Raw genomic sequence first — 26,638 nt, 5'->3', positions numbered from 1 at the left:
ACTTGCATCCGCTGGTTTAATCCACACATTCACAACGGTCTCAAGCCATTCTATATACCAGGAGTTGACTGTAGATGCGTTTTAGGTGGTGGTGGAGCCCAGAAGGCTGCTCCATATTCAGACCGAGTCCTGGGGATTCTTCTGCTCTAATTATCCACTTTAGCTGCAAAGTAAAGAGGGAAAGACATCTAATATTAGAAGGTCACCTCAGTTTCCTGTTTGAAGTGCTGGAGCTACCGTAATATCTGTCTCTGGACTAATATTCTCTTCAGTTATGAGTGTCACCTCACCTCAGGGCCATGGAGAATATTGACCTAGCTGTGCTTGGACTATAACATGCATCCAGACCCGATATTCAGAGTCTAGACAGAAAGAAAAGCATGATTACTGTTTATGAGATTATAAACAATCCTGAAGAAATCATAGGAAGACTTAAGTTATCTTTATAGAATGTATAATTATATGTTTGAATATTTCAGAGAGAGGTGGGGGGGGAGAAATATGTGTAGTGTATCTCTTTATATTGCATTGTTTTAGTTGAGAGAAGGCCAGGGCCTTGTTCCTAGGAAGGTGATTAGCCAGGGGACAGTGTGTATAATGGTCTCCCCTGGTTGATACCAGGTCACCCGGGAAATCATGGCAGATAATCTACCGGGCCCTGGACAGCAATACTGTCCAGGGCCCGATTTCCCAAAAGCATCTTAAGGCTAAGTTCATCAGTAGAACCTTCGTAAGAGCATCGTTAAATCTCCAAGCTGTTTCCCAAAATCATCGTTATTAACGTTGCACTTGAAAATGCTCGCAATCTTAAGCCTGCCTCAGACCAATTGTAGAACAGCTAAGCGAGTTGTTAGTTGCTTTTTTGCCCTCCTGTGTCACTTTATACACAGCAGATCTCTGTTGAACATAGAATCACATGGTTTATCCGTCTCCCAGTGACCGCCGATAACTTCAGAACAAAGTTGACTACAAATACAAAGTTACCAATGTCTTTGCAATTCATACAAACAAGCAACATATAAAAAGATGCTTCAAATGAAAACCGAGATGACAGCATTAAAATACAAACAATAGGCTATAGGCCTATTTCAATCATATTGAAATAATTTCATGTTAAATCAAGTGAGTTCTAATTATCTACTTGTAGGCTACTGTCTGTAATTTGTTTAATATACACTGAGTGTACAAAACATTAAAGAACACCTTCCTAATATTGAGTTGCACCCCCCAACCCCCTTTTGCCCTCAGAACCACCTCAATTCGTCGGGGCATGGACTCTACAAGGTGTTGAAAGCGTTCCACAGGGATGCTGGCCCATGTTGACTCCAATGCTCCCACAGTTGTGTCAAGTTGACTGGATGTCCTTTGTGTGGTGGACCATTCTTGATATACACAGGAAACTGTTGGGAGTGAAAAACCCAGCAGCGTTGCAGTTATTGACACAAACCGGTGCACCTGGCACCTACTACCATATCCCATTCAAAGGCACTAAAATATTTTGTCTTGTCCATTCACCCTCTGAATGGCACACATACACAATCCATGTCTCAATTGTCTCAAGGCTTAACATATTTTTCATCTACACTGATTGAAGTGGATTTAACAAGTAACATCAACAAGCGATCATAGCGTTCACCTGGTCAGTTTATGTCATGGAAAGAGCAGGTGTTCTTAATGTTTTGTACACTCAGTGTATTTCATGATTCGTAGCCTAGCTTGTGTGCAATGATGTGTCGACTGGGCGATTTAGTGCATTTTTATTGGGTAAGCATTAAGTTTGAATGGCGGGAACCTGGTTACCGGGATTTACCAACCAAAACCACTCAATTTTCCCGGGATAAATAACTGCGAGAAACCGGTAAATTTAAATAAATTACTTATATGAACAGCATGGCGTGAAATGGAACTGTTAAATTATATGTATGTTTAAATCTGGCTTCTCTATGGCCTCTGCATGATGAATCTTCAATTCTCAGGGTGGGTACAGATAGCCCATCTCAGTATGAAGCGCAGTTCACAATTATCAAATTCTTATTTACAATGAGGGCCTACACCGGCCAAACCCGGACGACGCTGTGCCAATTGTGCGCCGCCCTATGGGACTCCCAATCACGGGCAGTTGTGATACAGCCTGGAATCGAACCAGGGGGTCTGTAGTGACGCCTCAAGCACTGAGATGCAGTGCTTAGACCGCTGCGCCACTCGGGAGCCCAATGCATGTAGACCTACACTATCATCTCATCATGGTAACAGAAATACCTTATTTACATAAGTATTCAGACCATTTGCTATGAGACTTTGCTATGAGACTGCAGCACTCCACCAATCAGGCCTTTATGGTAGAGTGGCCAGACGGAAGCCACTCCTCAGTAAAAGGCACATGACAGCCCGCTTGGAGTTTGCCAAAAGGCACGTAAAGACTCTCACCATGAGAAACAAGATTCTCGTCTGATGAAACCAAGATTGAACTCTTTGGCCTGAATGCCAAGCGACACGTCTGGAGGAAACCTTGCACCATCCCTACGGTGAAGCATGATGGTGGCAGCATCATGCTATGGGGATGTTTTTCAGCGGCAGGGACTGGGAGACTAATCAGGATCTAGGGAAAGATGAACGGAGACAAGTACAGAGAGATCCTTGATTAAAAACCTGCTCCAGAGCGCTCAGGACCTCAGACTGGGGTGAAGGTTCACCTTCCAACAGGAGAACGACCCTAAGCACACGGCCAAGACAATGCAGGAGTGGCTTCGGGACAAGTCCCTGAATGTCCTTGAGTGGCCCAGCCAGAGCCTGGACTTGAACCTGATCGAACATCTCTGGAGAGACCTGAAAATGGCTGTGCAGCAATGCTGCCCATCCAACCTGACAGATCTTGAGAGGATCTGCAGAGAGGAATGAGAGAAACTCCCCAAATGCAGGTGTGCCAAGAAGACTCAAGTCTCTAATCGCTGACAGAGGTGCTTTAACAAAGTACTGAGTAAAGGGTCTGAATACTTATGTAAATGTTATATTTCATTATTCATTTTTTTATAGATTTGCAAAAATGTCTAAAAACCTGTTTTTGCTTTGTCGTTATGGGGCATTGTTAGTAGATTGAGGGGAAAAAATATTTAATCAATTTTAGAATAAGGTTGTAACGTAACAAAATGTGGAAAAAGTCAAGGGGTCTGAATTCTTTCCGAATGCACTGTATATGGAGAGAAATTATTCATCTCTTCTCTATCTGTCTCTGTGTTAGCCTGGTTGGCTGGCAGTCTGGGCGTTACTCAAGCTAAAACACATCACCCCAATGTGATACCACGCCACCAAGCCTGGAGACTAATCATCACTTCTGGGAGACGGAAAGGAACAATCCGGAAAATTCAGTCATGTTGGCATTCCACTCTTGGAGCCTGCCGGTTGCCAAGACACCATGTTTGTTTGTGTCCAATGGGATGCGGAAAAGGCTGAAATACTTTGACTTCTTCCTTTACAAAACCTTTTGAGGTTTAATTCAATATAAAATGTGACTTGCCTGCTGTCACACAGAGTGGCCTTCATTAGGGCCCATCTTGTCCCTGTGGCTCAGCCCTCATCCCCAGCTTTTAAGGCATGGGGTCTAACCCTTTAGCTGTATCATTAGATCCCTGGTGAACAGGCTGGCCATCACCACTGGGCATGAGGCTATCTACACACAGTCACACTCACAGCATTAATGCTTACAGTATTACATGGGCACATCACTGTGGGATTACTCTACAGGAGAACAAATTGATATTGCAATATATCTAAATCGAATCAAACTATGGCAATGCATCCAATGTTATGTCTGTGTCTCACAATGTCTACATATTTGATGAGTGCATAGAGCTATGGATGTGGGGCGCATATCAATGAATGTATGAATCTGGATTGTTTTGTCTTAGTTCAGGATCACAGCAAATCTCTTTGCATAACCTCAGAGCTGCCTCTCATTGCAATTGCTTAATTCTGCTGTCATAACGGTTTTGACATCTCTCGTCTTTTAGCCAATATTGATAAGAATCTCTGTCCTACTCATGAGTAATTTCCCTCAAACAGGAAACTGGATGGCTGACTCTCCTAATATAATGCAATTTGCCATTTGGAAGAATAACTGCTGGCAATTTGTGTCATTTTGATAAATTGCATGAAAGTTACTCAAAGTAAATGGCAATTCACCAGCAGATATTAATAACTTTTTAGGGCTTTTCAAAGATTACAAGTGATATAAAAGTAACAGCCAAAATAAAGGAAACACTTGAGTAAATGAGGGATACAAAGTATATTGAAAGCAGGTGCTTCCACACAGGTGTGGTTCCTGAGTTAATTAAGCAATTAACATCCCATCGTGCTAAGGGTCATGTATAGAAATGCCCAGTTGCCCATTATTTTGGCTACCATGGCTAGAAGAAGAGATCTGTTGCCTTGTCCGAAATCTGGCTTGCCTACTACTTACTTAACTGTATACTGTGCACTAATTGTGCTACGTACTATTTAGCAGGTACTGTTTAGTAAAAAAGTATGCAGTATGCCACGGCCGCAACATACTACTTTTGGTGCGTTCAAGACAACTTGGAACTCGGAAACAAAATGAGCTCAGACTGGGAAAAATCGTGACGTCAGTGATCTTCAGGTTGGAGAAGTCCGAGCACTAGGATGATGCTTGAGTTTACGACTTGTAATTCCGAGTTGGTTGACCATTTAAAAATATTTTTCCCAGTCAGAGCATGTTATTTTCTAAGTTCCCTGTTGTCTTGAACGCACCATCAGTTAGGCTTCGCAGATTAACCAGAAAGGATTGTCTGTAGCCCCACTCAGTGACATTTCACGACAGCATAGTGTTGTTGTTTTGGGCTAATGTTAGCTAAGTAGCTAGCATTTGGAGGAATGTATTTAGAGTAAACTTGAGTTAACCGTAGGGTAAGCATGTATAGTGCCTTCAGAAAGTATTCACACCCCTTGACTTATTCCACATTGTGTTGTTACAGCCTGAATTCAAAATTGATTAAATATATATTTTTCTCACCCAGCTACACAAAATACCCATAATGACAAAGTGAAAACATGTTTTTAAACAATTGTGCAAATGTATTGAAAATATCTCATTTACATAAGTATTCACACCCCTGAGTCAATACATGTTAGAATCACCTTTGGCAGTGATTACAGGTGTGAGTCTTTCTGGGTATGTCTCTAAGAGCTTTGCACACCTGGATTGTACAATATTTGCGCATGATTCTTAAAAAAATAAAATAAAGCTCTGTCAAGTTGGTTGTTGATCATTGCTAGACAGCCATTTTCAAGTCTTGCCATAGACCTTCAAGACGATTTAAGTCAAAACTGTAACTAGGCCATTCAGGAACATTCAAAGTCGTCTTGGTAAGCAACTCCAGTGTATATTTGGCCTTGTGTTTTAGGTTATTGTCCCACTGAATGGTGAATTTGTCTCCCAGTATCTGTTGGAAAGCAGACTGAACCAGGTTTTCCTCTAGGATTTTGCCTGTGCTTAGCTCTATTTCGTTTCTTTTTATCCTAAAAACCTCCCTAGTACTTGCCGATTACAAGTATACCCATAACATGATGCAGCCACGACCAAGCTTGAAAATATGAAGAGTAGCGCACAGTGATGTGTTGTATTCAGGACATGAAGTTAATATCTTAGCCACATTTTTTGCAGTTTTACTTTAGTGCCTTATTGCAAACAGGATGCATGTTTTAGAATATATTCTAGGCTTCCTTCTTTTCACTCTGTCATTTAGGTTAATATTGTGGAGTAACTACAATGTTGTTGATCCATCCTCAGTTTTCTCCTATCACAGCCATTAAACTCTGTAACTGTTTTAAAGTATTCAAAAAAAAGTATTTAGTCAGCCACCAATTGTGCAAGTTCTCCCACTTAAAAAGATGAGAGAGGCCAGTAATTTTCATCATAGGTACACGTCAATTATGACAGACAAATTGAGAAAAAAAAATCCAGAAAATCACATTGTAGGATTTTTTATGAATTTATTTGCAAATTATGGTGGAAAATAAGTATTTGGTCACGTACAAACAAGCAAGATTTCTGGCTCTCACAGACCTGTAACTTCTTCTTTAAGAGGCTCCTCTGTCCTCCACTCGTTACCTGTATTAATGGCACCTGTTTGAACTTGTTATCAGTATAAAAGACACCTGTCCACAACCTCAAACAGTCACACTCCAAACTCCACTATGGCCAAGACCAAAGAGCTGTCAAAAGACACCAGAAACGAAATTGTAGACCTGCACCAGGCTGGGAAGACTGAATCTGCAATAGGTAAGCAGCTTGGTTTGAAGAAATCAACTGTGGGAGCAATTATTAGGAAATGGAAGACATACAAGACCACTGATAATCTCCCTCGATCTGGGGCTCCACGCAAGATCTCACCCCGTGAGGTCAAAATGATCACAAGAACGGTGAGGAAAAATCCCAGAACCACACGGGGGGACCTAGTGAATGACCTGCAGAGAGCTGGGACCAAAGTAACAAAGCCTACCATCAGTAACACACTACGCCGCCAGGGACTCAAATACTGCAGTGCAAGACGTGTCCCCCTGCTTAAGCCAGTACATGTCCAGGCCCGTCTGAAGTTTGCTAGAGTGCATTTGGATGATCCAGAAGAGGATTGGGAGAATGTCATATGGTCAGATGAAACCAAAATATAACTTTTTGGTAAAAACTCTACTCGTCGTGTTTGGAGGACAAAGAATGCTGAGTTGCATTCAAAGAACACCATACCTACTGTGAAGCATGGGGGTGGAAACATCATGCTTTGGGGCTGTTTTTCTGCAAAGGGACCAGGACGACTGATCCGTGTAAAGGAAAGAATGAATGGGGCCATGTATCGTGAGATTTTGAGTGAAAACCTCCTTCCATAAGCACGGGCATTGAAGATGAAACGTGGCTGGGTCTTTCAGCATGACAATGATCCCAAACACACCGCCCGGGCAACGAAGGAGTGGCTTCGTAAGAAGCATTTCAAGGTCCTGGAGTGGCCTAGCCAGTCTCCAGTTCTCAACCCCATAGAAAATCTTGTTGAAAGTCCGTGTTGCCCAGCGACAGCACCAAAACATCACTGCTCTAGAGGAGATCTGCATGGAGGAATGGGCCAAAATACCAGCAACATTGTGTGAAAACCTTGTGAAGACATACAGAAAACATTTGACCTGTGTCATTGCCAACAAAGGGTATATAACAAAGTATTGAGAAACTTTTGTTATTGACCAAATACTTATTTTCCACCATAATTTGCAAATAAATTCATAGAAAATCCTACAATGTGATTTTCTGGATTTTTTTTTCTCATTTTGTCTGTCATAGTTGACGTGTACCTATGATGAAAATTACAGGCCTCTCTCATCTTTTTAAGTGGGAGAACTTGCACAATTGGTGGCTGACTAAATACTTTTTTTCCCCACTGTACATATACAGTGAGGGGAAAAAAGTATTTGATCCCCTGCTGATTTTGTACGTTTGCCCACTGACAAAGAAATGATCAGTTTATAATTTTAATGGTAGGTTTATTTGAACAGTGAGAGACTGAATAACAACCAAAAAATCCAGAAAAACGCATGTCAAAAATTTTCTACATTGATTTGCATTTTAATGAGGGAAATAAGTATTTGACCCCCTCTCAATCAGAAAGATTTCTGGCTCCCAGCTGAGATTAGGAGCACACTCTTAAACTGCTCCTAATCTCAGTTTGTTACCTGTATCAAAGACACCCGTCCAGAGAAGCAATCAATCAGATTCATTTACATTACATTTACATTTTAGTCATTTAGCAGACGCTCTTATCCAGAGCGACTTAGTTAGTGAGTGCATACATTATATTTTTAAATTTTTTCATACTGGCCCCCCCCGTGGGAATCGAACCCACAACCCTGGCGTTGCAAACGCCATCCTCTACCAACATCCCCTGCCGGCCATTCCCTCCCCTACCCTGGACGACGCTGGGCCAATTGTGCGCCGCCCCATGGGTCTCCCGGTCGCGGCCGGCTACGACAGAGCCTGGATTCGAACCAGGATCTCTAGATTCCAAACTCTCCACCATGGCCAAGACCAAAGAGCTCTCCAAGGATGTCAGGGACAAGATTGTAGACCTACACAAGGCTGGAATGGGCTACAAGACCATTGGCAAGCAGCTTGGTGAGAAGGTGACAACAGTTGGTGCGATTATTCGCAAATGGAAGAAACAGAAAATAACTGTCAATCTCCCTCGGCCTGGGGCTCCATGCAAGATCTCACCTCGTGGAGTTGCAATGATCATGAGAACGGTGAGGAATCAGCCCAGAACTACACGGGAGGATCTTGTCAATGATCTCAAGGCAGCTGGGACCATAGTCACCAAGAAAACAATTGGTAACACACTACGCCGTGAAGGACTGAAATCCTGCAGCGCCCGCAAGGTCCCCCTGCTCAAGGAAGCACATATACAGGCCCGTCTGAAGTTTGCCAATGAACATCTCAATGATTCAGAGGAGAACTGGGTGAAAGTGTTGTGGTCAGATGAGACCAAAATCGAGCTCTTTGGCATCAACTCAACTCGCCGTGTTTGGAGGAGGAGGAATGCTGCCTATGACCCCAAGAACACCATCCCCACCGTCAAACATGGAGGTGGAAACATTATGCTTTGGGGGTGTTTTTCTGCTAAGGGGACAGGACAACTTCACCGCATCAAAGGGACGATGGACGGGGCCATGTATCGTCAAATATTGGGTGAGAACCTCCTTCCCTCAGCCGGGGTATTGAAAATGGGTCGTGGATGGGTATTCCAGCATGACAATGACCCAAAACACACGGCCAAGGCAACAAAGGAGTGGCTCAAGAAGAGGCACATTAAGGTCCTGGAGTGGCTTAGACAGTCTCCAGACCTTAATCCCATAGAAAATCTGTGGAGGGAGCTGAAGGTTCGAGTTGCCAAACGTCAGCCTCGGAACCTTATTGACTTGGAGAAGATCTGCAAAGAGGAGTGGAACAAAATCCCTCCTGAGATGTGTGCAAACCTGGTGGCCAACTACAAGAAACGTCTGACCTCTGTGATTGCCAACAAGGGTTTTGCCACCAAGTACTAAGTCATGTTTTGCAGAGGGGTCAAATACTTATTTCCCTCATTAAAATGCAAATCAATTCATAACATTTTTTACATGCGTTTTTCTGGATTTTTGTTGTTGTTATTCTGTCTCTCACTGTTCAAATAAACCTACCATTTAAAATTATAGACTGATCATGTCTTTGTCAGTGGGCAAACGTACAAAATCAGCAGGGGATCAAATACTTTTTTCCCTCACTGTACACACACAAACTATCTAGGTCAAATAGGGGAGAGGCGTTGTGCCGTGAGGTGTTGCTTTATCTGTTTTTTTAAACCAGGTTTGCTGTTCATTTGAGCAACATGAGATTGAACGGCGTTCCATGCAATAATGTCTCTGTATAATACTGTACGCTTTCTTGAATTTGTTCTGGATTTGGGGACTGTGAAAAGACCCCTGGTGGCATGTCTGGTGTGGTAAGTGTGTATGTGTAAGTTGACTATGCAAACAATTTGGGATTTTCAACACATTGTTTCTTATAAAAAGTGATGCAGTCAGTCTCTCCTCAACTCTTAGCCAAGAGAGACTGGCATGCATAGTATTTATATCAGCCCTCTGATTACAATGAAGAGCAAGACATGCCGCTCTGTTCTGGGCCAGCTGCAGCTTAACTAGGGCTTTCCTTACAGCACTCGACGGGACAATAATCAAGATAAGACAAAACTAGAGCCTGCAGGACTTGCTTTTTGGAGTGTGGTGTCAAAAAAGCAGAGCATCTCTTTATTACGGACAGACCTCTCCCCATCTTTACAACCATTGAATCTATATGTTTTGACCATGACAGTTTACAATCTAAGGTAACGCCAAGTAATTTAGTCTCCTCAACTTGTTCAACAGCCACACCATTCATTACCAGATTCAGCTGAGGTCTAGAACTTAGGGAATGATTTGTACCAAATACAATGCTCTTAGTTTTAGAGATGTTCAGGACCAGTTTATTACTGGCCACCCATTCCAAAACAGACTGCAACTCTTTGTTAAGGGTTTCAGTGAATTAATTAGCTGTGGTTGCTGATGCGTATATGGTTGAATCATCAGCATACATGGACACACATGCTTTGTTTAATGCCAGTGGCAGGTCATTGGTAAAAACAGAAAAGAGTAGAGGGTCTAGAGAGCTGTCCTGCGGTACACCAAACTTTACATGTTTGACATTAGAGAAGCTCCATTAAAAGAACACCGTTCTATTAGATAACTCTGAATCCACAATATTGCAGAGGTTGAAAAGCCATAACAACAGGTTATGGTCAATAATATCAAAGACTGCACTGAAATCTAACAGTACAGCTCCCACAATCTTCTTATCAATTTCTTTCAACCAATCAGTCATTTATGTCAGTGCAGTACATATTGAGTACCCTTCTCTATAAGCATGCTGAAAATCTGTTAATTTGTTTACAGAGAAATAGCATTGTATTTGGTCAAACACACATTTTTCCAACAGTTTGGTAAGAGCTGGCAGCAAGCTGATAGGTCTGCTGTTAGAACCAGTGAAGGGCGCTTTACCGCAGAATTACTTTGGCTTCCCTCCAGGCCTGAGGACAAAGACTTTCTTCTAGGCTCAGATTAAAGATATAACAGATAGGAGTGGCTATAGAGTCAGCTACCATCCTCAGTAGCTTTCCATCTAAGTTGTCAATACCAGGAGGTTTGTCATTATTGATCGATAACAGTAATTCTTCCACCTCTCCCACACTAACTTTACAAAATTCAAACTTGCAATGCTTTTCTTTCATTATTTGTTTTTTTTAATGCATGAATACGATGGCTCACTGTTTGTTGTTGGCATTTCCTGCCTAAGTTTACCCACTTTGCCAATGAAGTAATCATTAAAATAATTGGCAACATCAAATTGTTTTAATGAATAAGCTATCTGATTCGATGAAAGATGGAGTTTAATTTGTCTTTCTGCCCATCATTTCATTGAAAGGACTCAGGTTTTTTTTTCCATCATTGACATTGGCTTCATAATACGGTTTATTTTTGTTGAGTTTAGTCACATAATTTCTCAATTTGCAGTAAGTCAGCCAGTCAGATGTGTAGCCAGACTTATTAGCCACTCCTTTTGCCCCATCTCTTTCAACCATAGTTTTTCAATTCCTCATCAATCCATGGAGCCTTAACAGGTGCATGTTTATCAATACTTGGAAGAAGCAATTTCATAAATTCATCAAGTGCAGCGTCTGGATGCTCCTTTATTAATCACATCAGACCAACAAACATTATCATCCACATAAGAGTCACAGCAAAATCTTTATGATTTTATACACTATTTTAGGCCAAGCTTTTGGAACTTTGGCTTTACCGGATATTGCCTCTATATTGTGATCGCTGCATCCAATGGGTACTGATACAGCTTTAGAACAAAGTTCTACAATATTAGTAAAAATGTGGTCAATACATGTGGATGATCTTGTTCCTGTAGTGTTTGTAAACACCCTGGTAGGTTGGTTAATATCCTGAATCAGATTACAGGCACTGGTTACAGTGAGAAGCTTCCTCTTGAGTGGACAGCTTGATGAAAACCAGTCAATATTCAGGTCCCCAAGAAAGTAGACCTCTGTTTACATCACATACACTATCGACCATTTCACACATTATTTAGATACTGACTGTTGGCACTTGGTGGCCTATAGCAACACGCCAAGTGAACCTGCAACCACAACACTTCAATAACATTTTACATTTTTACATTTTAGTCATTTAGCAGACGCTCTTATCCAGCAGACGCTCATCATTTTTTTTATACTGGCCCCCCATGGGAATCAAACCCACAACCCTGGCATTGCAAACGCCATGCTCTACCAATTGAGCCAAATCCCTGCCGGTCATTCCCTCCCCTACCCTGGACGACGCTGAGCCAATTGTGCGCCGCCCCATGGGTCTCCCGGTCACGGCCAGCTACGACAGAGCCTGGATTCGAACCAGGATCTCTAGTGGCACAGCTAGCACTGCGATGCAGTGCCTTAGACCACTGCGCCACTCGGGAGACACAGTAACACTTGACATGTGAGCTTCTCTAAGCATTACAGGGATATGGCTCTGAAAATTAATTATCTAAGTGAGTCTCAGAAATGGCTAAAATATGATTATTATTATTTTATTTTTTCTTAGGGGGTAGATCAGCTTTAATATTTTAGATTGTAACTTCCATCAATGTAATTGTCTGCATCATATATGAATGTTACAGTGGCTTGCGAAAGTATTCACCCCCCTTGGCATTTTTCCTATTTTGTTGCCTTACAACCTGGAATTAATTTATTTTTGGGGGGGTTTGTATCATTTGATTTACACAACATGCCTACCACTTTGAAGATGCAAAATATATTTTTTTGTGAAACAAACAAGAAATAAGATGACAAAACAGAACTTGAGCGTGCATAACTATTCACTCCCCCCAAAGTCAATACTTTGTAGAGCCACCTTTTGCAGCAATTACAGCTGCAAGTCTCTTGGGGTATGTCTCTATAAGCTTGGCACATCTAGCCACTGGGATTTTTGCCCATTCTTCAAGGCAAAACTGCTCCAGCTCCTTCAAGTTGGATGGGTTCCGCTGGTGTACAGGAATCTTAAAGTCATACCACAGATTCTCAATTGGATTGAAGTCTGGGCTTTGACTAGGCCATTCCAAGACATTTAAATGTTTCCCCTTAAACCACTCGAGTGTTGCTTTAGCTGTATGCTTAGGTCTCCTGTAGCTCAGTTGGTAGAGCATGGTGCTTGCAACACCAGGGTTGTGGGTTCGATTCCCACAGGGGACCAGTATGAAAAATGTATGCACTCACTAACTGTAAGTTGCTCTGGATAAGAGCGTCTGCTAAATGACTAAAATGTAAAATGTCATTGTCCTGCTGGAAGGTGAACCTCCGTCTGTCTCAAATCTCTTGAAGACTGAAACAGGTTTCCCTCAAGAATTTCCCTGTATTTAGCACCATCCATCATTCCTTCAATTCTGACCAGTTTCCCAGTCCCTGCCGATGAAAAACATCCCCACAGCATGATGCTGCCACCACCATGCTTCACTGTGGGGATGGTGTTCTCGGGGTGATGAGGGGTGTTGGGTTTGCACCATTTACATTTTAGTCATTTAGCAGACGCTCTTATCCAGAGCGACTTACAGGAGCAATTAGGGTTAAGTGCCTTGCTCAAGGGCACATTTACGTCGTTTAGCAGACGCTCTTATCCAGAGCGACTTACAAATTGGTGCAATCACCCTATAGCCAGTGGGATAACCACTTGCGTTTTCCTTGATGGCCAAAAAGCTCAATTTTAGTCTCATCTGACCTGAGTACCTTCTTCCACATGGATTTTGGCGAACACCAAACTTGTTTGCTTATTTATTTTCTTTAAGCAATGGCTGTTTTTCTGGCCACTCTTCCGTAAAGCCCAGCTCTGTGGAGTGTATGGCTTAAAGTGGTCCTGTGGACAGATACTCCAATCTCCGCTGTGGAGATTTGCAGCTCATTCAGGGTTATCTTTGGTCTCTTTGTTGCATCTCTGATTAATGCCCTCCTTGCCTGGTCTGTGAGTTTTGGTGGGCGGCCCTCTCTTGGCAGGTTTGTTGTGGTGCCATATTCTTTAAATTTTTTTATAATGGATTTAATGGTGCTCCGTGGGATGTTCAAAGTTTCAGATATTTTTTTTAGAACCCAACCCTGATCTGTACTTCTCCACAACTTTGTCCCTGACCTGTTTGGAGAGCTCCTTGGTCTTCATGGTGCCCCTTGCTTAGTGGTGTTGCAGACTCTGGGGCCTTTCAGAACAGGTGTGTATATATACACTGAGATCATGTGGCAGATCATGTGGACTTAACTAATTATGTGACTTCTGAAGGTAATTGGTTGCACCAGATCTTATTTAGGGGCTTCATAGCAAAGGGGGTGAATACATACAGTTGAAGTCGGAAGTTTACATACACCTTAGCCAAATACATTTAAACTCAGTTTTTCACAATTCCTGACATTTAATCGTAGTAGAAATTCCCTGTCTTATGTTAGTTAGGATCACCACTTTATTTTAAGAATGTGAAATGTCAGAATAATTGTGGAGAGTGATTTATTTCAGCTTTTTATGTCTTTCATCACATTCCCAGTGGATCAGAAGTTTACATACACTCAATTAGTATTTGGTAGCATTGCCTTTAAATTGTTTAACTTGGGTCAAACGTTTCGGGTAGCCTTCCACAAGCTTCCCACAAGTTGGGTGAATTTTGGTCCATTCCTCCTGACAGAGCTGGTGTAACTGAGTCAGGTGTGTATGCCTCCTTGCTCGCACACGCTTTTTCAGTTCTGCCCACAAATGTTCTATAGGATTGAGGTCAGGGCTTTGTGATGGCCACTCCAATACCTTGACTTTGTTGTCCATAAGCCATTTTGCCACAACTTTGGAAGTATGCTTGGGGTCATTTGCGACCAAGCTTTAACTTCCTGACTGATGTTTTGAGATGTTGCTTCAATTTATCCACATAATTTTCCTTCCTCATGATGCCATCTATTTTGTGAAGTGCACCAGTCCTTCCTGCAGAAAAGCACCCACACAGCATGATGCTGCCACCCCGTGCTTCACGGTTGGGATGGTGTTCTTCGGCTTGCAAGCAACCCCCTTTTTCCTCCAAACATAATGATGGTCATTATGGCCAGAGGACATTTCTCCAAAAAGTACGATCTTTGTCCCCATATGCAGTTGCAAACCATAGTTTGGTTTTTTTATGGCGGTTTTGGAGCAGTGGCTACTTCCTTGCTGAGCGGCCTTTCAGATAATGTCGATATAGGACTCGTTTTACTGTGGATATAGATACTTTTATACCTGTTTCCTCCAGCATCTTCACAAGGTCCTTTTCTGTTGTTCTGGGATGGATTTGCACTTTTCGCACCAAAGTATGTTTATCTCTAGGAGACAGAACGCGTCTCCTTCCTGAGCGGTATGACGGCTGCGTGGTCCCATGTTGTTTATACTTGCGTACTATTGTTTGTACAGATGAACATGGTACCTTCAGGCGTTTGGAAATTGCTCCCAAGGATGAACCAGACTTGTGGAGGTCTACAATTTTATTTCTGAGGTCTTGGCTGATTTCTTTTGATTTTCCCATGATGTCAAGCAAAGAGGCACTGAGTTTGAAGGTAGGCCTTGAAATACATCCACAGGTACACCTCCAATTGACTCAAATGATGTCAATTAGCCTGTCAGAAGCTTCTAAAGCCATGACATCATTTTCTGGAATTTTTAAAGGCACAGTCAACTTAGTGTATGTAAACTTCTAACCCACTGGAATTGTGATACAGAGAATTATAAGTAAAATAATCTCTCTGTAAACAATTGTTTGAAAATAAATGTGTGGAGTGGTTGAAAAACAAGTTAATGACTCCAACCTAAGTGTATGTAAACTTCCAACTTCAACTGTATGCACACACTTTTCATTAGTTATTTTTTTCATTTCACTAAATTGAACTATTTTGTGTATGTCCATTAGATGAAATCCAAATAAAAATCCATTTAAATTACAGGTTGTAATGCAACAAAATAGGAAAAACACCAAGGGGGATGAATACATTTGCAAGGTACTGTATCTGATGTTAGCAAGTTATTTATTTCATGAACCTCATTTGTAAGGCTACATACAGTGGGGAGAACAAGTATTTGATACACTGCCGATTTTGCAGGTGTTCCTACTTACAAAGCACGTAGAGGTCTGTAATTTCTATCATAGTTACACTTCAACTGTGAGAGACGGAATCTAAAACAAAAATCCAGAAAATCACATTATGATTTTTAAGTAATTAATTTGCATTTTATTGCATGACATAAGTATTTGATACATCAGAAAAGCAGAACTTAATATTTGGTACAGAAACCTTTGTTTGCAATTACAGAGATATGTTTCCTGTAGGTCTTGACCAGGTTTGCACACACTGCAGCAGGGATTTTGGCCCACTCCTCCATACAGACCTTCTCCAGATCCTTCAGGTTTCGGGGCTGTTGCTGGGCAATACAGACTTTAAGCTCTCTCGAAAGATTTTCTATTGAGTTCAGGTCTGGAGACTGGCTAGGCCACTCCAGGACCTTGAGATGCTTCTTACGGAGCCACTCCTTAGTAGCCCTGGCTGTGTGTTTCGGGTCGTTGTCATGCTGGAAGACCCAGCCGCGACCCATCTTCAATGCTCTTACTGAGGGAAGGAGGTTGTTGGCCAAGATCTCGCGATACATGGCCCCATCCATCCTCCCCTCAATACGGTGCAGTCGTCCTGTCCCCTTTGCAGAAAAGCATCCCCAAAGAATGATGTTTCCACCTCCATGCTTCACTGTTGGGATGGTGTTCTTGGGGATGTACTCATCCTTCTTCTTCCTCCAAACACGGCGAGTGGAGTTTAGACCAAAAAGCTCTATTTTTGTCTCATCAGACCACATGACCTTCTCCCATTCCTCCTCTGGATCATCCAGATGGTCATTGGCAAACTTCAGACGGGCCTGGACATGCGCTGGCTTGAGCAGGGGGACCTTGCGTGCGCTGTAGGATTTTAATCCATGACGGCGTAGTGTGTTACTAATGGTTTTCTTTGAGACTGTGGTCCCAGCTCTCTTCAGGTCATTGACCAGGTCCTGCCGTGTAGTTCTGGGCTGATCCCTCACCTTCCTCATGATCATTGATGCCTCACGAGGTGAGATCTTGCATGGAGCCCCAGACCGAGGTTGATTGACCGTCATCTTGAACTTCTTCCATTTTCTAATAACTGCGCAAACAGTTGTTGCCTTCTCACCAAGCTGCTTGCCTATTGTCCTGTAGCCCATTCCAGCCTTGTGCAGGTCTACAATTTTATCCCTGATGTCATTACACAGCTCTCTGGTCTTGGCCATTGTGGAGAGGTTGGAGTCTGTTTGATTGAGTGTGTGGACAGGTGTCTTTTATACAGGTAATGAGTTCAAACAGGTGCAGTTAATACAGGTAATGAGTGGAGAACAGGAGGGCTTCTTAAAGAAAAACTAACAGGTCTGTGAGAGCCGGAATTCTTACTGGTTGGTAGGTGATCAAATACTTATGTCATGCAATAAAATGCAAATTAATTACTTACAAATAATACAATGTGATTTTCTGGATTTTTGTTTTAGATTCCGTCTCTCACAGTTGAAGTGTACCTATGATAAAAATTACAGACCTCTACATGCTTTGTAAGTAGGAAAACCTGCAAAATCGGCAGTGTATCAAATACTTGTTTTCCCCACTGTATATTAATATGGGCTATTTTCAGCCCTTACCTGGGTTGCTTATCAGAGAGACATATGGAAAAGAGCAAACAAAGCAAGAGAAAATATATACATTCAGCAATTGGTGTGTGTGCTGCGGGGTTGAAGCTACAAACCCAAAGGCTTGGCGCTCTCATCTGAAGAGGCAGAAAGATAACTGTCTTGCTCATGACCTATCCCTGGAGCATGAATGCTCAAGATTCTCTGCAGTAAAATATTGAACATCATTGCAATTCTTGGTACAATTACAATAAATTTGCCCAAATATGTTGATCAAGATTAAGTCTCTTTGTGGCTTGCGCAGCGTTTTATTTTGCCATTTCATCTCACCACCAATATTTGGTAGCATGCAGGGCGTTTTAGCCTTTTGCTTCTTAGTGGCACTGGCACAGGTTCTGGCACTTTGGAGCGGATTTTAGTGGGGGCTTGGGTTGGCCTAAAATAACATGTAAGTTCCAGCATTTTTCTACACACATTTGTAAGGCAACCTAAACACAATATAATTTCTACCAAACTTTAAACCAAACTTCTAAATAGAGAGTGTCACAGGAAATGGGTCTGATCCTTTGCAGCGATTTGGTGAGGGGATTCCTCAATTAAGGCAGGAGACGTCGAGCCCTCATGTTCCAGGGTTAAGGCTAAGTTCATAGTTAGAACCATAGGATGATTCTCCGCAATAAAAGATTGACAACATGTCAAATGTTTTTACACTTAGAATGCCTTTCTCAGTTACAATCAAGAATGAGTTGCCTTACATTGTGAAGGGTCAACCTCAGTCATTACTTGGTGGCTTGTGCAGCGTTTTAGCCTTTTACTTCTTGGTAGCAGTGGCACAGGTTCTGGTGCGTCGGGGCTTGGGTGCCTGAAAATAAACATAAGTGTAAAATAAACACATTACCAAACTTTAAACCAAAAATCTACAACATGCCAAAGTTAACCTCCCCTACTCTAGCCACATGCTTGTAGATTTTGAAAGGATCAGTAATATGGTAAAACGTCCTCCCAGTATCAAAAGGCAAGGTGGTTGTTCAGTGGCTAGGGTGTAGGGGACAAGGGGTCTATTACTAATCAGTATTGCAGGCTACCATACTTACATAACTTGGAGGCAGTAGTGGCTGGAGGTGGGAGATTGCATTAATGTGAATCTAAAACAATACAGAATAAAACCATGCCAAGTAGATTGAATGTATAAACTGTCAATGTGTTTTTAAACATACCAGTGATACATTCTCTTAATGTAGTTTTGGTTTCTCTTGGAGATCTCCACTTCATTGCGGTTTTGATTCTGAATGGTAGGGTGTGGGTTCAAACAACTTGAGTCATTTTTAAGAACCAGCAGTTTTTTCTACTGCATTTAAGTATAATGTATCTGCTATTTACCTGATGTCCGTTTTATCCTCAGAATAATATCCTTCAGAGAGGGTGTGGAACAATCCTTTATTTCCTTGGCATATTTGGGGGGCACCACAGTTTGGTCTTTGATCCAGTGCTCTGGAATAACACCTGGTTCCTTCTCATTTTCCATCCACACTGCTCTGGCCCACCTGGGGAAATAGACAGACGATATACTATAAGCCATAATTGCAAACCAAACTATTCCAATAGATCTGATCTTACTTGGCAAAACTGTGCAACAGAGGGATCTGTATGTATTTCCTATGATAGTGCAGACAGTCTTGCTGATGAGGTTATCGGGGAGAAATCATTTCTCTTTTGCATTTGCAGAGATTTTAGATAATTGCGATGTTGAAGCCTGTAGGCACATGGAAGATTTAAGAAGTTGTCAGTTTGAGTATGGTGAATGACATTACAGACAAGGTTGCCATCGTCTCATGTCATTGACAATATGCATATTTGTCCTGGAGGAGGAAGTAGGGGCCCTATGAAATCAGTTTTATTTTTCTCCCAAATTCTGTTCAGTTTTTTGCAATAATGTTTAAACCACATCAGGATAACATTTTTGGGTGCAGTTACCCTTTAATGCAAGTGCACAACAGGAAGAGACAGTTTAGTTTAACGATGTTTCTATACCCACTCATGTGATTGCAGAGTATGCAAATCAAATGGCCACTGAATTGATGCAAATAATCATGATATCATTCTGCCAGGTAGGCATAGGCTACTTTGTAGTTAACATTTAATTGAGAAGGTTTTTGGGAAAGCCTTTCCATCGCTACCAGAAGGTTATCATTAGCATCGTCGCTAACAGCTACACAAAGTGTAGACACGCCTGCACGAACAGGGGCATTCCTGTGCAGTTTAAGAACGTTGCAGGAAAATACAAATCACTGATGTATTTTGGTCATGTCTTATGATTCACTTGGGCAAATGAAGTTCAATAGATTTAGTTGATTTCCTATTAAGTTCAATAGATTTTGGAATATTGTTGAATTCCGTTTTAATGTCTGGATTCCCTGATTTTATAAGGTCCTACAAAGGCACTAGCTCAACCTCTCAGGCGAATAAGGCAACAACAAATGGATGCAGATCATTAAAGCTGCATAAAATAGGCCAAAGTCAGCCTGGTTTCAGACTAGACGAAACATAGTAAATGTAAATCAGAGATGCTCAAATTAGTATGATATGTTACGTTTGGTATGGTTACATAAGACAGAAGGTTCCTTAAGGCAAAACAAGTAGGGTGATTGGTCAGGGTGGATGGGCGAAGGTCTAGTAACCCAAAGGTTGCGTGTTCAAATCTCATCACGGACAACTTTAGCAACTACTTAGCTAACCCCAACCCTTTAACCTAACCTTACCCCCTAGCCTAGATACCATTAGCCGCCTAGCTACCGTTAGCCACAAATTAGAATTCGTAACATACGTTATGCAAATATGTAACATATCGTACAAATTGCAATTCAGAACATATACGAAATAGATGGACATCCACAAATGAATACATACCATTTACTAAGAATGTCCCGGATTTATGTTTACTATGTTACGTCTACCTCAGAGTCCATTTTGCCAAAGTTGGCAGCTTGAGGATTTGAAGAGAGGAACACCAGCATTGATTTTCAAATCTACTGAATCCTCAGTGAAATCTGGAGTCTTTACTATACCCTGCTCAACACCAAAATATGCATAGTTACCCTCACATTTCTCAATAGTGTTGTACTCTCTGGGCGTATGCATAAGTGTGCGTATATCTTTTGGAACATTAAGCACCTTTTCTCTGAGAATTACCAATAAACTACTTACTGCACCCCTAGTGAGGTTGTTTTCATTAGCCCAAGATGTCAGCTTGACACAAATAACACCCTTTGTCACACACTATCAGACGACCTCTCAATCTCATCACTATCAAACAACCTTCCAGTACGATCACTTGTTTTAACATTGGAGGAGGTGTCACTGAATTTACCATCTACACTAGTTTCAGTAGAAATGTCAGCTGTTCCATTATCGCTAGACTCTGCCAGAGCTAAAACAGCCACATGGAATTTACACCACCGTTTAGGATAAGCCACAGCTAAATTGAAGTAGTCTAACAAACAATCAAACGTAAGTCCCGTTTGCATTTATAGGTAACAAAATGATTGCGTCTTCTTCTCCACAGGGCTTGATTAGCTTGAAATTGGTTGTGCTCTGTGTTAATAATCGTAGGCAACCCATACTAATAAGGCAATCAGGTCAATTGGTTGCAGCTGTCAGACAATGTCGCGTACAGGTTGATGAGACACCTTTTTTACTTGTGTGGCAACACAATGTAAATCACAAAACATATGGCAATTTATCCCTATAAATAGAACGCCAAATTAATTATATTAATATAATAAACATTTACATTTGGATATTGATTTATCCATATATGTATTATGAATAACATATTTATAAAAGACAATATCCAAAGGTAAAAGTTGTATTATTAATATCATGAATTTGGCATCCTCTTTATGGTAACTACTTCTAAACTTCTAAAGATCAAGCACGATCTTATCCAACAACTTATCCAGAACGCTGCAGCCCGTCTGGTGTTCAACCTTCCCAAGTTCTCTCATGTCACCCCGCTCCTCCGCACACTCCACTGGCTTCCAGTTGAGGCTCGCATCTACTACAAGACCATGGTGCTTGCCTACAGAGCTGTGAGGGGAACGGCACCTCCTTACCTTCAGGCTCTGATCAGACCCTACACCCAAACGAGGGCACTACGTTCATCCACCTCTGGCCTGCTAGCCCCCCTACCTCTACGGAAGCACAGTTCGCGCTCAGCCAAGTCAAAGCTATTCGCTGCTCTGGCACCCCAATGGTGGAACAAGCTCCCCCACGACGCCAGGACAGCGGAGTCACTGACCCCCTTCCGGAGACACTTGAAACCTTACGTCTTTATGGAATACCTGGAATAGTATAAAAGTAATCCTTCTACCCCTTCCTCCCCCACCCCCCCATAAAAAATAAAAAAATAATAATAATAATAATAATAATAATAATAATAATAATAATAATAATAATAATAATAAAAAAATAGAAAAGTGGTTGTCATGCCACTGGCTATCATAAGTTGAATGCACCAATTTGTAAGTCGCTCTGGATAAGAGCGTCTGCTAAATGATGTAAATGAATGAATGGTAGCATACCTAGCTACACGTTGAAATGATGGTGTCAGTTGGGCAAATCAGATGTCAATATGACAAATTCATAACTCATCTTTTAAAAAATATAATGAAATTCAAATGTATCCATCAGCTTTTCAGTGAGTGCTGTGTGATGGGAAAAAAACCCAACTTCACTCCGAAAACCCAGCCTCACTCAAAATTTATTTTCACATAGCTTGTGTAAAACAAGTTATAGGAGTTACTTTCAACTATTCAATGTTATTAAGGAAGAGCACAGCTACGCAAATGAGTATAGAAGCTTATCAGTATCTGGTGACATGATAGCTCAGCAGAAACTAACATATTTTGTTTACAAAGCTAAGCAGGGTACATGGAAGAAGGCATCTGGATGGTAGGCTCATTCCCACTGAAATACATTAACCCTCATAAACATTTTACGTTTTTAGTCATTTAGCAGACGCTCTTATCCAGAGTGACTTACAGGAGCAATTAGGGTTAAGTGCCTTGCTCAAGGGCACATCAACAAACCAGTAGGAGTCACTGTTCAGGCAGGAGTCGTTGGACTGTGGTTTCAAGATTTTATTTCGATATAGGTATCTCTTTATTTAGGTTGATGGCATGACAATGAAACAGTGACATTGATTCAAACATACCATTTTTAGTCAGGTTAAGTAATTGTATTTAAGTTGAAGTTTTACCCTAATTTCAATGTTTACAACGCTGGTTGAAATTATATGAAAACAGTACTGGTTGACTTTTTGCAAATCCAAATGTGTTTCAAAGTCACAATATGTTGACAAAATTGCGTTGAAACACTGATTCAACCAGTTTGTGCCCAGTGAGTAGGAAATAGATGGGAAAGTGTTGTTGCTCTCAGAGAAAATGGGAACTTTATTAGCTAAGTACAGCACAGCAATGAATGTCAAGATATCATAAAGTAGCGTACAGTGTATCTTTGCTTCTGGTTCTCCCACTTCTTTTTCACCTATGCAGGTGACCGCTGCCCCTCCAGCTCACACTCCTTCAAGTAGATTGTTAAAAGACATAAGATGAAGTACAACATTAACCAAAACATTAGCAAAGTACAGTTGTGTGAACTTCATGTAGATAGCTAGACTGCCATATACTTTATCAAATTGCAGTGCCAAGGTGAAACCGTAATGATTGCGGCTTACCATTACTTTCACCATAACAGGCTATGTGCAATGAAACTAGCTAGACTCATTCAGGCTGGAACCGTTAAGGTAGAAACTAATATTGCATAGCAAGAACATTACAGTCAACAACACAGATAAACCGACATGACAAATCAGGAGAACTAGTAGAAAAGAGAAGTGTTGGAACCAGCACCGCTGTACCGTTACTAACGTTAGCTATAGTTAGTGGCAGTGCATTTTGAGGCATTTCTCCTTCCATGTTCACCACTGAATTAAATGCCTGGTATTGTCATCAGACCCTGCAACAGTTTGAACACAAGCCCTGGTATTTACAACAACTTACTAGGCTAATGTTAAATATGAAGTTGTCGCTCAAAAGCAAGCAAGTAACCCTGTAGCTAACGTTTGTCAGGGCGACGTGTATGCTGTGAGCGAAGTCAAGCGCAGGACACCGAGCTACTGGCAGACAAACTTTACTTGAGAGGAACAAAATACGCATACACCCGAACACTGCCGACCTCACGGAAAACAATCACACACAATAACTAATGAGAGACTGGGGGTTATAAAGGGAATACAATGTAACCTAATGGGAAACAGGTGAAAACAATCAGGACAAACACCGAAACATAGATCGGTGGCAGCTAGTACTCCGGGGACGACGAACGCCGAAGCCTGCCCGAGCAAGGAGGAGGGCAGCCTCGGCTGATTCCGTGACAGTACCCCCCCTCCCACTCCACGAGATACTGCAGGCCCCCCATCCGACGCCTCGAATCCAAGATGGAACGGACTGAGTACGCCGGAGTCCCCTCGATGTCCAACGGGGGCGGAGGAGCCTCTCGTACCTCACTCTCCTGGAGTGGACCAGCCACCACCGGCCTGAGGAGAGACACATGGAACGAGGGGTTAATGTGGTAATTAATGGGCAGTTGTAACCTATAGCATACCTCGTTCAATCTCCTCAGGACTTTAAATGGCCCCACAAACAGCCGACCCAGCTTCCGGCAGGGCAGGCGAAGGGGCAGGTTTCGGGTCGAGAGCCAGACCCGATCTCCCGGTGCATACACCGGAGCCTCACTGCGGTGGCGATCGGCGCTCGCCTTTTGCCGCCTGATAGCCCGCTGCAGATGGACATGCGCAGCATTCCAGGTTTCTTCAAGCAGGGGCTTTGATCTGGCTCTGATGCCAAGGTGCCAGGACCGGCTGATAACTCAGCACACACTGGAAAGGCGTAAGGTTAGTGGAGGAGTGGCGGAGTGAGTTTTGGGCTATATCTGCCCAGGGAATGTATCCTGACCACTCCCCCTGCCGGTCCTGGCAATAGGACCTCAGAAACCTACCCACATCCTGGTTCACTCTCTCCACCTGCCCATTACTCTCGGGGTGAAAACCTGAGGTAAGGCTAATCGAGACCCCCAGACGTTCCATAAACGCCCTCCAGACTCTAGAGGTGAACTGGGGACCCCGATCAGACACTATATCCTCAGGCACCCCGTAGTGCCGGAAGACGTGTGTGAACAGGGCGTCAGCAGTTTGTAGGGCAGTAGGGAGACCTGGCATAGGAATGAGACGGCAGGCCTTCGAAAACCGATCCACAACGACCAAGATCGTCGTGTTCCCCTGGGAGGGGGGAAGGTCCGTGACAAAATCCACCGATAGGTGAGACCACGGCCGTTGTGGAACGGGTAGGGGTTGTAACTTCCCTCTGGGCAGGTGTCTAGGCGCCTTACACTGGGCGCACACATAGCAGGAGGAAACATAAACCCTCACGTCCTTAGCTAAAGTGGGCCACCAGTACTCTCCACTAAGGCAGTGCACTGTCCGACCAATACCAGGATGACCAGAGGAGGGTGACATGTGAGCCCAATATATCAATCGATCGCGAACCTCGAGCGGCACGTACTTCCGACCCTCTGGACACTGTGGGGGAGTAGGATCGGTACCTAACGCCCGCTCGATGTCCGCATCAACCTCCCACACCACCGGTGCCACCAGACAAGACTCCGGGAGTATGGGAGTGGGCTCAATGGACCTCTCCTCTGTGTCATATAGTCGGGACAGGGCGTCTGCCTTAGCGTTCTGTGACCCTGGTCTATAGGTGAGCTTAAATACAAATCGGGAGAAAAACATAGCCCACCTTGCCTGGCGAGGGTTCAGCCTCCTCGCTGCCCGGATGTACTCCAGGTTACGATGGTCAGTCAGAATGAGAAAAGGGTGTTTAGCCCCCTCAAGCCAATGCCTCCACACCTTCAGGGCTTGAACCACAGCTAACAGCTCCCTGTCCCCCCACGTCATAATTGCGCTCCGCCGGACTGAGCTTCTTAGAATAGAAAGCACAGGGGCGGAGTTTTGGTGGCGTACCCGAGCGCTGAGACAGCACAGCGCCGATCCCAGCCTCGGACGCATCCACCTCAACTTGGAACGCCAAAGAGGGATCCGGATGTGCCAGCACCGGAGCCGAGGTAAACAGGTCCTTCAGATGTCTAAACGCCATGTCCGCCTCAGCCGACCACTGCAGACGCACCGGACCCCCCTTTAGCAGGGAGGTAATGGGAGCTGCTACCTGTCCAAAGCCCCGGATAAACCTCTGGTAGTAATTGGCAAAACCCAAGAACCGCTACACTTCCTTCACCGTGGTGGGAGTCTGACCGCGTTTCTGCCGTGCGTAATTGGCAATCTCCATCTCCACCCCTGACACGGACAACCGATGTCCCAGGAAGGAGATGGACTCCTGGAAGAACAGACATTTCTCCGCCTTCGCATACAGGTCATGCTCTAACAGTCTACCAAGCACACGACGCAGCAGGGACACATGCTCGGCTCGTGTAGCGGAGTATATTAGAATGTCATCAATATACACCACTACACCCTGTCCATGCAAGTCCCGGAAAATCTCGTCCACAAATGATTGGAAGACTGAAGGAGCATTCATTAAACCGTATGACATGACGAGGTACTCATAGTGACCCGAGGTGGTACTGAATGCTGTCTTCCACTCATCTCCCTCCCTAATGCGCAACAGGTTGTACGCGCTCCTGAGATCCAATTTTGTGAAGAATCGCGCCCCGTGTAATGACTCCGTCATACTAGCAATCAGCGGGAGAGGATAGCTGTATTTGATTGTGATCTGATTGAGACCACGGTAATAAATACATGGGCGTAAACCCCCATCCTTCTTCTTCACAAAAAAGAAACTCGAGGACGCAGGGAAAGTGGACGGCCGTATGTATCCCTGTCTCAGAGATTCGGTGACGTATGTCTCCATAGCCGCCGTCTCCTCCTGAGACAGAGGATACACATGACTACGCGGAAGCGCAGCGCCTACTTGGAGGTCTATCGCACAATCCCCCTGTCGATGAGGTGGTAATTGAGTCACCTTCCTTTTACAGAAGGCGAGTGCCAAATCGGCATACTCAGGTGGAATGTGCATGGTGGGAACTTGGTTCGGGCTTTCCACCGTCGTTGCCCCTACGGAAACACCTACACACCGCCCGAAACACTGATCAGACCATCCCTTGAGAGCCCTCTGTTGCCATGAAATGTTGGGGTCATGAGATGTTAACCAAGGAAGCC

The sequence above is a fragment of the Coregonus lavaretus genome (genome assembly GCF_964263955.1).
Source record: "Coregonus lavaretus genome assembly, chromosome: 14".
Classification (NCBI taxonomy): domain Eukaryota; kingdom Metazoa; phylum Chordata; class Actinopteri; order Salmoniformes; family Salmonidae; genus Coregonus; species Coregonus lavaretus.
Note: the sequence above shows the minus strand (reverse complement) of the source record.